The 13,986-nt window shown below is 32.8% G+C and overlaps 1 protein-coding gene across 1 annotated transcript in view; it reads left to right on the top strand.

Annotated features, from left to right (window-relative positions):
* Positions 1-9,102: 9,102 nt before the first annotated feature.
* Positions 9,103-13,986, top strand: part of LOC106790212 (serine/threonine-protein kinase NIM1-like) — a gene marked incomplete at its 3' end in the record, with an annotated part of 115,112 nt that continues 110,228 nt past the window's right edge. Inside the window, exon 1 of the mRNA XM_014754962.1 lies at positions 9,103-9,167. The remainder of the gene's footprint in view (positions 9,168-13,986) is intronic.

The following is a 13,986-nucleotide window of genomic DNA, read 5'->3' as shown; positions in this document are numbered from 1 at the left end:
ATGTTCTGTAATGAATAAAAAAAAAAAAAAAAAAAATCTATTAACCAATATTCACACGTAATCGAGAACAGTTATGAAAACCGATTTAATAATAATAATAATAATCACAGATCCATTTATTTATCCTGTAACACGAATAAAAGTATAGATAAAACGTAACCATAATAGTCGTCTAGACAAAGTTTTATCGTTATAACCAACACAATATACTCTTGTATCTAAAACACGTATCAGATTATATACTACATACAATCTGTTTATCATCCTCCTCACTTCCCTCCCCTCCCGCTCCCATAAGTAAAGGAACACTCCCCATTATTTCTTTTTCCCCTTTTAGAAAAACGATATCTAATCTTTATTATTTTCTTTCTCTTTCTAATCGGATATCGCGTTCTCGGTAAGAAAAAAAAGGAGAGAAAGGGCCAGAGTCGGGGGAGGTGGGGGGAGGGGATGGAAGGGGCCCTTTTACGTAAGACGTTCTAGAAAGCATCATCCTCTTTTTCGCGTGGATCAGCGATTTTGCAAAGTTTACGAACAAGCTCGACCTCGGTTACCTTCTTACCTCGTAACTCATTCGGTTCTACGCGGTATGGGTTTGGGGGTGGGATCGGGGAGAGATGAGGGGAGGAGGGTTACAGCTTGGTTTTGGGGTGCGACCTAAACTCGGGCAGTTACCACAACCGCTGTCGACATAAATTGCGTCGACCTTCGGGAGAAAGGAAAGGGACCAGCCAACCAAACCAACTAAGATGGACAGAGAAACACTGAAAGAATGAGTGAGAGAGAGAGAGAGAGAAATGGATAGAGGATTGAGAAAGAAGAATACTGAGTTTCAGTAAGATAGAGAAAGAGGAAGATAGTACTTGTGTGTTTGTGTGTGGATGTAAGAGAGTCAGAGAGAGAGAAAACACCATAAGAGAGAGGGTTTTAGCTTTTAGGCAAGAATACGAAGGACTCCGAGTGTATCTGGTTAATCGTAACGTTCTCGCAGGATGCCGTTGCTTTATCTGGGACACGGGTCTCTCTCTCTCTCTTATTTATGGATAATGAAATCGAAGGGAGCAGATTTCTATCGTCCAAAGTCCTTGGTAATTTCGCTAATGAATTTCCTTTTGCCCGACACGTTTTTCCTATTCGACTCTACGTTACTCCAAATAGAAATGACTTTTTAGACATAGTATTTCGTTGACGAGAGATGGTGGGGGGGGGGTAAGGAATGGGAAGTTAAGGGAAAATTAATAATTAAAGGGTTATTTTAATATCGTTTCAAATTATTAAATGATATTTCAATTGTGTATCTATGTTGTTTATTCTTTTATACTATTTTTTATGAATTGTCACGCGAATTTTGTATCATGATTAATTTGTATTGGGAACATTGATATTTTTCGGTTTATTGGAATGTTGTGTGTGTATGTGTTTTAGTTAGTGTAATATATTTTTTAAATGGAGAAATATTAAAGTGGTCACGCGCGCGTGTGAGTCATTTTGATTGTGGTAGATAAAAATATTTAATAATTGGAAGAAAAATGGGATCGATGAGTAATACGTGATGACTCAATTGGAGGAAAGATTTTTTTTTATTTTGTTGATGTTAGAAATAAACTATGTTTTACTGAGAAACTTATACAACAATTAACATTTTTTATGAGCAAGCATATATTACATAATAATTACTACCACCACCATCAACGAGGAGAAAGGAAGAAAAATAATAGTTGAAATATTAATATATATATTGATAAAAAGAAATTGATTTTATAAAGTTTTATTTCAAATTAATTTCTATTTTTTCAGATTATTTTCTCCTTATTTCAATTGCAATATTTAAATAATACAAAATGAATGAATCTATTATCATATATGGCCACTTTCTCCAATCTTCTTTTTTTTTTTTATTATACCCACGTGAACCAAGTCATATTGATTAGTATAATAGAAACAGCTATAGATCACAATTGTCAGTAGTTTTAATATAAATAAAAATTATGAATGGTTTGTGTACTCGCGCTACAAAAATAGAAAAACAAAAAGGGATATAGAATGAGTTTGTTCGAATGCAACGAAACGAGTTTAGCAAAGACGCTTGCACTCGTGTGGGCGATGTTGGATAAGAAAAATAAGAAGAAAATAAAGAAGAAGAATAAGAAGAAGAAGAAGAAGAAGAAGACGAGGACGAAAAAATGGAGGGAACCGCGAGCAAGATAGTTTTAGTTTCTTTTTTTTCTTTTTGGTGTGTAATTTTTCGTTCTTTTTATTTTTAATTTCTTTTTTTTAAACGACGTTGCAGAAAAAAAGAAAGAAAGAGAGAGAGAGACACGCCGAGACGAATGCGTTATTACGAGTCGAAATGTGGCTATTGTGGTGAACGACCCACGCTCTTTTGTACTTCAAATTGGACGGAGACAAACGACTCGACTGTAGAGAAACTTGGTTATGGGACTTCTTCTTACGTTATTACGTACAAAAATCCCTTTTAAATATCGAATATAATCGAATATAACATTTTTATATATCCTTACACTGTGTGTTTTACAAAATTTCAACCGAAAACACGTGTTCTCGTTCGATATTAATAATTATAAAAAAACAATTTAAATACACCGCGATATATAATGACAGTAATCAACGAGATAAAACACGATGAATAATAATAATAATACTTAATAAATCGTACGTAAGAAATATGATTATAAGTATGATATACAAGAATAAATTATATATCAAGATACGATTTATCTTATGTTTAAAAACAGTAATTGCATCTTATTTCTTTTACCAATTACGAAAAAAGAGATAGAAGTAAAAACGTGTAAACGTATTACGATTCGATTTATCGAAGATAATTGAACGAACTTTGAATTATCTTCCAATGATACTTTTGATACTTTTTATTTTGTTAAACAACAATCAAAAGTCTGGTTTTGTGTTGTAACTTAAATAGAATTCTATAGTAGCACACACGAGAATAATATAAACTTTTCTCTACAATTTCTTTTTCTTTTGGATATAATATTATATTTTCTATGTTTGTTCGTTCATTCGTTCATTCTATTGGTCGGCAGGTAGACAGGTAAGCAAGCAAGCATGCTCATTACGATTCGCGTATTGCGTGGGCAGTGTAACATGCAGAAATGCATCTATCTCTTGGTAATTACCATTCGTACAGAATTCACGTTCGTTTCCCTTCTTCGATGTATATATTTCTCGATACACACAAACGAAGAAGATCGTTTAAGCTTCGAAAGTTACGATTCGATAATTACGACAAACTAACTCCTACTTTTATATACCAACCCATAAGATTCTCATCGGCAAATCTACGATTTGATCGATATCTCCTATAATATGTGTGTCTATGGTTTTCAATATATTAACATTAATTTATTCTAATTTATCTTTTCGATCAATACATTAATCTAAGTTCATTCCTTAATACGCGTTAATCTCTAATTATTAATTTAACAAATATTTTATAATATACACTTTTTTTTCTAGGCACAATTTCAATACTTCCAATATTTTTGTAGAAAATTAATTACACGAGTATATACTTTGTAAATATTATTATTCAATTCCTAACTATTATTAACACTTTTAGAATATTTTTGTAAGAAACAATTTAAAGATACTCAATATATTTTATAAAATTAACAATTAATTCTCTCACACATTGAATCTTAACTGAAAACAAAATGATTTCCTGTATAATCTTTTACAAATTATTTGTCCCCAATATTCAAAATACAATTACCTACTACGTAAACACACACATATATATTTATTCGAGTTTTTCTTAGCTTATTAATGACCTAATGCGAGAATTTCTAGACGCGTTCGTTTTACGATTATCAAATAAAAGTAGTCGGGGTTTCGTTAATCGATATCAACGATCGATATAAAAGTTTTATTATCTCACCGTCGCGTCGTCTTTGTCGTTTCCGACCCCCTCCTCCTCATTTCTTACTTTTTTCTGCCTTTTCTCAAATAGTATCAGAAACTAAAACGAGCACAGTTTATTTTGACTTCTTGAGAGGTTGAAAAGAGTAAAGAAGTCTTCCCTGTCGTCGATAAAACGTTTCCAGACTTTGTTTTCCTTGCTCGTTTCTTCGACTACTCCTTTCCAAATACCTCCTAAGGCATTAATCAATCCTGATTGAAACAGTAAGAGAGATAAGTCTTTTAACAGGCAAAACAGAAAAATATAAAAAGTTCGTTTAAAGGTTTTCCCCTGTACGATTCTTGTATTTGATTTTTATTTTAATGTCAATTACCATTTCTATCCTTAAGGTTTTGTTTCATTTAAATTATTTCATATCGAACAATAGTTTAAACCATAAATTCGATAAGTTTTACGGTTCGTTGCGTTAATCGTTTTATGTTAATTTAATTTAAAAAAACAAAAAAGAAGCCCAATTGTGGAATTAATTAAAATCAAATTGATTTATGTAATATTTTGTTTTGTACATTCAAACAACTCAATCATTTGTAAGCATCGTATTTAAAAATGGAAAAATCAAAGTCAGTATTTTTCGTCATACTTTACTTTTCTATTATACCGTAAAGATAATAATACGATGCAATCGAGAAGAAAATTATTCACCGTTTCTAGATCATATATTTCGATTAGAAGAAAGATGTGTACTACGTTTAAATAAGTAGTTCAATTGAAGTAAATGAAGACGAAATAAAAGGGACCGCAATTTAATAGTTGCATAAATAAAAAAATAAAAAAACCGAGAAGTTGCAATTATAAAACTCGACAAATTCATGATCGTTCGAAGTGTCCTAGATTCTAAATGTAAAAAAAGGATAAAAAAGTCGTTTGTTATTTATCATCGAGACAAAAAAAAAACGTAATGTTCTTTTAATGTGTGTTCTACTTAGAGAAACTAATTGAATTATGTTTTTAATGTTTCATTTTTCGTCGATTTTCTTTCTCGCTAACGGGTTTCAATTTTACATCAATCTAAAAATATATATATATATATAATAAATAATCGTTGTTATTCTTCGACGAGATGAGGAAATATTACGAAATCTTTGATTTATGATTAAAGGATATTACGGAAAAACAATAAGTCATTGGTTTGCTAATGTGTCATAGTTTTAATACACATATGTTTTATTAAGAAAATGTAAAACTTAGATTCTCACAGGCGCCAAAGTAATATTGCCACAGACAAACGATTCGCAAATAGCACGAGAAGCAGCGTGGGTGATCCGGACTTGCAAGTTACATACCTACCAACGTCAATTTATTTACTTGGACAATTTTTATCCCCCGGTCTATGCATATCCCACCTTATAATATCGCTATTAAATTATTCACCGCGTCGTTTATTCCTATAATATTTTAAGAAGAATTGAATTTTTCAATTGCTACCCAAACGATTTATATACTATTAAGCTCGTTCCATTCAAATCTTGACTGTCCAGAATTCTATTATATATTAAATTATATCCGGTCTCTCTGTAAGATTAATAAGATAAAATTATTCGAATAATTTGATCAAATTATGCATCATATTTTGACAAATTTTTATTCGAATAATGTAACACAATTTACGCTTTTATTTATCAATTATATTTCTCTATCCTATTAATATTTCAACAATATATTTTTTAATTGTCGTAAATTTAACATTAAATATAACAGGGATATATAAACAATCTCAATCCAAATTAGAAAATAATCAAGAAAAACATAGAGATATTCTTCATTTAAATCATTTAAAACATTCCCAACTAACTTTCCGAATATTTTATTCGTACGATAAATTAGATAAGACCTTAGAAACATTATGATATTCATTAGATATAAAAGTTCGTTAGTAGAAGATCGATTGAACGAATTTGAAACCATCAAAAGGATTTACTTTGGACGAAACGGAATTGCGTAATATTCGGCTTTCGCACCAGTGAAAGCGTGCAAAGGGGGAAAGAGAAAAAGAAGAGAGACAGAGACAGATAAAGATAGAAAAAAAAAATAAAAAAACAGAGAGAGAGAGAGAGAGAGAGGGATAATGAAGTCACGTATTGTACGACTCGAGAAGGCTTCCACTGAGCGGTTTCCTTACTCAACATTAGTAATTTTATACTCGAGATACTCCGGTGGTCGAGATAGACATTCAAATTGTTGTTCGAGGAAAGATGCAATAAAGTTCTCAGACACGAAGTGTACTTTATGCTGGTTAGTAGTTAACCGTACAGCACGTAAGGAGAATCCGTTACGCAAGATCGTCGTCGATTAGAAGCGTTTTCGCCTTTGGATCGAACGACGCGCGAATTCGTCTTAGATCTATGAGAGAAAAAAAGAGAGAGAGAGAGAGAGAGAGAGAGAGAAGGATAATGAATAAGTAAGCAAACCCTGCAAGTTTAAATGTCGGGGACACCTTACACGAATAATCCATATAACGTATGACGCCTGTAAATTACACTTTTTTTTTCAACGATAATATAAATAATGGTTAAATAATGAACGTATTAACTTAGGTTAAAATATCTTTAAAACTTAATGATCTTAGAAATACATAGAAATGATTAGATTCGATCGAATAAAAAGATGTGGTAAAAGAATAAAACTGAATACGTATTATATATATATATACTCTCTTGAAACATGATATTATTCTATTATGATAATCAAGAAGATTCTAAACTTTAGAAAGAAACATAGAGAGACAAGAGGAGAATGAAAACTTAATGTAAGAAAAAGGAGGTAAAAGAGGTAAAAAGACGATAGGATTAGAAGATAAAATAATATTTCTCGTGATATTCTAGACAAATAAACGCATATATATATATATACATATAAAAGGATTTTTTATTTGGGCTGTGCAGGTTAAAAAAAAAAATTACACGCGTTATCGCAGTCGGCGCCTTTTCAACGATGCCCTTCTGCATTTTAATCGAGCTTGTATATCTCGCGCGTAACCTTCCGGCGAGCCCTCTGGATGATCCCCCTTTCGTGTACTTGGAACAGTTATGGGAACCAGGTCGTAGAGTTCGTTGCACAAGCAAGCAAGCAACCGTTGATGGGCGAGGCTCTCTCTCTTTCTCTCTCTCTTGGGTTCCGTTTGGTTCTCGAAAGGTGAAAGTAAAATATCCTAAGAGATGTGCTCGCAAACCTACACGAATCACTTACACCATCAATAATATGATCATCATCACCATTACCAATCATCATTATCATTATCGTCATCGTCCTTGTCAATATTGTTTCGTGATTCGTCCTTCGTTGATCATACTTGTCAGTCAACGTTTCAATGTGGATATTTATTATAATAAAAAATAATATTAATATATATGTGTGTGTGTGATTTTGATGATATAATCGAAGATTAGTTTTATCTATTTATTTAATAAAATACGATTTCGGTTTTAAACAGGATACTGAAAATTCTAACACGGAGGCAGTTACTTAGTTCTATCTCTTTCGGGGTCAGACCGGGTCAACGTTGCATGAGCATTCTGCACGCTCTTCACATATGAACGCATCCTACATCCTCTATCTCGACTAACTTTCACGCCAACCATCGACAAAACAAAGTTTTATTTCTATCGTTGCGTATCTAACAATAATGTGTGTTCTTTTCTTTATTATAATGTCTTTTTCATTCTCTCTCTCTCTATCTCTCTTCATCATTTTATTATTTTTTTCTCTCTTCGTTATAGGATTTTTGTTTTCTTCATTTCATTTCATCTATCATTATTTCATTATTTCTTTTTCAAATTCATTTTCAATTGATAAATCCCTTTTTAAATCCCTAATATTATTTCGTTTTAATAAAAAATGCATGCATATTAAAGAATACTATAGAGAGAAAGAGAGAGAGAGAGAGAAAACTCAGTTATAACTTCGGTAATTCCACGCGTGAACACGATTTTCGTTTACGACATTACACCGCAAATCCCGTTCTTAACGACAAATCGGATATGTTCCTATATGCGTAACTTTATATATATATATTTCTATGTATTTATATGTATATGTGTAGAATTGGATGGAAGTTATATACATTGGTTATATACTCGAGTTTCCAGTTAGGACACACGCGTTTACGCCGAACGATCGGACGAACTAATGGCCGGTGGCACGATTAATCGAGCTCACGACTAATAACACTGTTTCGTTGAATGATTTAGCTCTACTACACAAATGGATAGTCGAGATATCGAATTTCGGAAGGGAGTCAGAAAATCGAAATCAAACTCGAACTCGAACTCTCGATTAACTATACCAAACGAAATATATATAATTATAATAATGATGTTGTTAATACGCGATTAGAGACAATGTAAAAAAAGGGGAAAATAGATGTATATGTATCATTGAAATATTTCATTATTATTTTTCATTTGATTTCAATATTCAAACCATCGTTTTGTTTTTTTTTTTCATTTTATTAATGTGTTACAATATCAAATTAATTAATATCAATGAACGTTTAAACGAATCAATTTTATTCACATAATTTTGTAAAAAAACATCTTAGAATTTATGCAACGATAGTCGAAAGAAAAATGATATACAATAATCAATTAATACTTCATCAAACTTTACGCGAGATGTTAATTATTTCGTTTAAAGTATAAAACAAAAAAATAACTTAAAGGTAATATAAATGAATATTTATCAAAATACACGCATAAAAGTATACGCGTAGTGATAGAAATCTAAGAAAAATTATCGGAACGAAAGAAAGGATATAATAATAATAATAAAAAAAAACCAAGAAAACAAATAAATAAATATAACAAAAAAAAAAGAAGGAACATAATTCCTTGGTAATTTCGTGGATGTTCAATAAAGCATCGGTCAGTGACAGTTGGGTTCTTAATTACCGGCATAGTCCAAAGGGACGGAAGATAGTTAGCCATAAATAACAGGGATGCTGTAGAGATGCACCGCTCGCATAAGCTCCCACGGTCGCACGTGCGACAAACTGGCCTCTCTCTAGTATCCCTCTCCTTCTCCCCCATGCCAAACCATCTCTCTCTCTCTCTCTCTCTCTTCATCATCATGAAGAGAGTATAGTAGCAAACGATACGCTTTGCCTTGGTATAAACGAGCACTAATAATCGCTCGTCGTGTCTTCGATAAGCTAGTTTCTCTTTAAAACTGATGTAGAAATATACGTACACATGTACACACATATATATAGGTATGTACATATACGACTGTGGTGATATAATTGTTCTTTTTATTGTAGAATTTGTTCAAAAATTAACTTTGTATTATATTTTCATAAAATATCGTTGATTATTTTTTTGGCAAAACAAAAAGAAAAAAATAATTCCCTTTAGTGCGTTTAGTTTTGACCCCGTAGAGTTGCATCGGATTTCATTTTAACGATGAACAGTAATACACGTACGCACACATGGAAAGATTGTTTCTTTATTTTTCTTTGGTGTACCTTCGGTAGCTTATGGTTAAAGAAGTTGTACATTCGCGCGCAATTACGCGGAGTCGTGCGAGGTACGTGCACTTGCGCTCGCGAGCGCACACTAACACATTTTATAACCGGTCCGGTCTCTTCCGTTCCTTATGTCTCGTAGCATACTGTACAGTATGTATGTAAGTTCTATGTAAGTACTTACCTTTCTACGTAAGGTACCTACCTACCTACCTAACTTCCTACGTGTTTTACCACGTGAAACTCAGTTTCATTTGGAAAAATCGATCCCAGTGTACAATTTAACGCACGATCGGAGTCACATTTTCCACGAAATAATTAACCTAAGCTAACTGTGAGAGAGAGAGAGGGTAATATTGCGTTGGATATGAAACGCCTTGAGATTATGATACTTGAAAATTATTCTTCTTATATTTTTCTCTTAGTTTGTAAACGTCCATTGCTGAAAAAAATCAAGATACCGTGGTTTAAATAAAATTATTCTATAGATGCAACTTTAGTTTCGATCTGCATTTTATTATTATATTGGTTATATAAAATAATCTTATATATATTTAAAATTAAATGTGAAACTTAAGTTCTATATTTCTTGTTAAAAACATACACATTAATAATTTGAACATATAAATTATTAATTATAAAATAAACAAAAATATAATGCAATATAGAAAAACGAATGACTGTTAATCGATTTAAAGAAAGGTACGGTAGGGAAGGGAAGGGTGAAAATAATTTGAAAAATTATTCCCGTAAGACCTTTAACGAGTTTAACCATCGGACGTATGTTTTAATTCGTATTTACGCGACAGAACGGTGGAAGTTCGTCGAACGAAATAGCCCAACGTCCATTTTGACGGTCCATCGAGCGAGATCGGCGCCATTACTTTGTACGACGAGGTAGAACCCCAACCCTCTAGGGCTCTTATATGTCAGAACGCGTAGAGGGAAAATTAAAGTTGGAGCCCTTTTTTTCCGAGGGGTCGGACGAGATTCATGTTTTACTGCTCTTTATCGTCCACCAACGCGTTCTGCCATTTCTGCCATTGCTGCCATTTCTGCCAATACCACTACCACCACCACCACCACCACACTGAAAACTGGCTTGCTGGAACGGTGCTTCTCGAATTACGGTGATCCTGCACCCGAGAGTGCATGAAAAAAGGGGAAGGGGGATAAAAAAGAGAAAAAAAAAAAAAAAAAGAAAAACAAAATCGTTTAACGAGCAAACTCACGCGACAAACTACCCCCCCCCCCCGCCAGCCCCCACCCCCACCGTACGTTAAATCGATTTTTATTTTACGCGTTATCGTAAATATTTTTAATCTCACTTTCATCGGTATTTCATTCTTAACGCGCAAAAGTTACGATACGAATTGAATCAGTTTGTATATTATTTAATACGAATAAATGAAACCTGTGTACACTAATAAAAACTAGGGGAAATAAATCTATCTAACGATTATTAATTAATTTTATATCATTCTATATATATATATATAGAATTTATTCACGTCACTTCTCTACCCGTCTTTATAAATTCTTAATACAAGAATTCGATAATTGAATAACGAACAAATATATTTCAAATATAACCGGTGGTTTCTAAAAAAAAAAAAAAAAAAAAAAACAGAAAAGAACTTCTCAACCACCCAAGTATATATAATAAATGATTTTTTCTTTTTCTTTTTCTTTAAGTAGAATTTGACTAATAGGACTATCGTTAAAATATTTTCCAAACGAAGGTGGAAGGAATCATCGACGATATCCGTTTTCTATAATCGGTATAAAATCGTCGAAGATAATATTTTCTCGAGAAAATCTTAACACGAATTCCATTACGCGATGGTTATATTTCTATCTCTCGTTTTTAAAGGCGCGTAGAAAGTACAAGAAAAGGGATCGTAAAATGTTCTCTCCCTGAGGAGGGAGGGTGGGGTGGGGAGAGGAGAGGACAAGGGGGGGAGGACCGAGCAAAGGAGCCGAACTTCCGTTCAACGTTAAACGGAGAAAGAAAAAAGAAAAAAAAGAATGGTTGGGGTGAGGGGGAGAGGGAGAGGGAAGATATGAAAAAATTAAGAAAAAAAAATAAGGAGGAAAAAAAAAGAAAAGGCTAACCGAGAGAGAGCCGCCATTTTCAATCGATAAATAATATCGGCAATTATCCTTATGCTTAAACCTTAACGACAAAGTCTTCCGTTTGGCTTGCGTACAGGTACACAGGTATCCATGGCTATATTCTACTATAAATTCTAGCTCTATTACCTATTAGTCTAGTAATTATTTTCATGCCGACGGGACACCGGCTGTTCGATTCACCACAATCTCCCCCTTTCTGTCCCCCTCCCCCTCCTCACTCTCTCTCGCTTCGTAAGATCCCTAAGATCACTAAGACCTCCTCCCCTCTGCCCTCTCTACCCTTCGCACAACTTGCTTTTCCTCTATTCTAAGCGGATTTCCGTCGATCAGTCTCTGTTCAATCTTTCATAGTATTTTACTTCTCTTAACCGTACGATTATTATTATTATTATTATTATTATTTTACTCGGAACCGGCTCGGAGATATCTCGTATTCCCCCTCCCCCCTACACCCCACGAAAGTTCGTTTAGTTTTCTACGTTTGATTAAAACAAAAATGAAAAGATCAATTTTATATATTATATTATATTTTTTATATTAATAATATTATATAATATTATATGCAATCTTGTTCGTGCATTAAATCGATTCTAGGATTTATTAGGTTATTATGTGTTTTTCTTTTTCTAATATTAGTTTTTAATTTTCGAAAGATAATCGAATGTTAATTAAATATAATAATAATAATTGTTAATATCTGTTTTAAAGGATAAAGATAAGAAGGGATATTTTGGGTTAAACATATATACGAAACGTATTGATATTTATTATATTTCGATTTGATTTATAGATTTCTGTTAAGATTTCACGCGTTCGAGATCGACGATATCGATCGATCGAACGAATGAACGAATGAACGTTGTTATTCGCGCAAAATTGCATCGAAGGCTCGGCCGACCTTTCTCTCTGTTTCACGCATTGAAAAGGCATTTCAACGGCTCGGTGAATCCATTTGTCTCGTTACATCGACGTTGGATTTCTTCTTATTCTCCATTACGTTCAACAATTTCATGAAATACTGTATATATATATATATATATTGTATGTATGTGTAATGTGCATGGGTTGTATGTGTGTGTATGTGGAGTGTACGTGCATCGAGTGCATGTTCTTTCTCCTTTAAGATGTTTAATCATATTACGGTGTTTCATTAAGAGTCCCGGTAATTTAGTATCAAATGTGTGCGAGATCTCGTTCGTGTTTAAAAAAGACAAGTGTAGGGGAAAAAAATGAAAAAAAAAAAAAAAAAAAAAGAAAAAGGAAGGTTTTATAAGCCTCGATCACGCGATCTTTACGACGACGTCATTCGTATCTTAAAGTGGAACATTTCATACCAATTCGATAATCATATTGAATCACATTACACGAATTTTGTATATTTAATTTGATTTCACATTGAACTTTATATAAAATTTAAATATTAAAATCATATCATTATGTGTTTTATTAAAATATGACATCATACTTTTGTTTAGAATAGTTACGATGATATATATAATTAAACTTATGATTAATTTATCGTATCATAAAATTGACTTATTCAAAAATTTTCAAATATGATTAAACATTGATTAAAACATTTCGTCTACTATTAAAATAAAAATATGATCTTACTGTGTGATCGTGAATACGTCCAAAAAAAAAAGGGAAAAATAAATAATAAAATAATAGAAAATAGAAACATAGTCGAGAAGATGGGATGATGTAAAAAGAGAATAAGAAGAATAAGAAGAAGGGATTAAGTTGAAGGAACGTAAACATTTCCTTCCGCAGTAGCGGATCGTCCTTCGTGCGTGGAAGTTGAAACGTCGATAAGTTGCCGAGTGCCGAACGATGATAAGTCGCGAAGCGAGTAAAGCAGAAAGTCTTAGGGTTCTTCAAAGCAGAACCACGAGGAAGAAAAAGAACAAGCAAAAGAAGCTAAAGCAGAAGAAGAAGAAGAAGGAAAAGGAAAAGAGGTGGAGAGGAATCGTGTGTAGTAGTGGATTGCTGTAGAAGCCTGCGTTTCTCGCGTGAGAAAGACAGAGACAGAAAGTTAGTCAGAATGAGAGAGAGAAAGAGAGAGAGAGAGAGATGAAAAGCATGATCGTAAATCTTTTACTCCGGCGGAACTGGTTATACAAAATAGGCTCCGCTCCCAGGAGTTATACCTGCCTACTCCGAATGCAAACTTCTCTCCACCGAACGCACGAATCGTTGGACCGACTTGAACCGTCCCTTTTCTCTGATATAGGATCAAACCATCTCTCTATTTTTATTCCCTTTTTTTTCCTTTTTTCAAAGTATTTTTATTATTTTTCTTTATAATTCTCTTTTTTTGTTTCTTTTTCTGTCCAATTTACAGTATGTATCTTGAATCTGTATCGATTTACTTTATCTTGCATTTTTATACTATGTTTTAAAAATTAAAATATATATATATATATATATA

Source organism: Polistes canadensis, unplaced genomic scaffold, assembly GCF_001313835.1.
Source record: "Polistes canadensis isolate GaletaPanama2010 unplaced genomic scaffold, ASM131383v1 scaffold_223, whole genome shotgun sequence".
NCBI classification, from domain to species: domain Eukaryota; kingdom Metazoa; phylum Arthropoda; class Insecta; order Hymenoptera; family Vespidae; genus Polistes; species Polistes canadensis.
The sequence above is the reverse complement of the archived record's forward strand: the minus strand, read 5'-3'. Positions and strand labels throughout refer to the sequence as shown.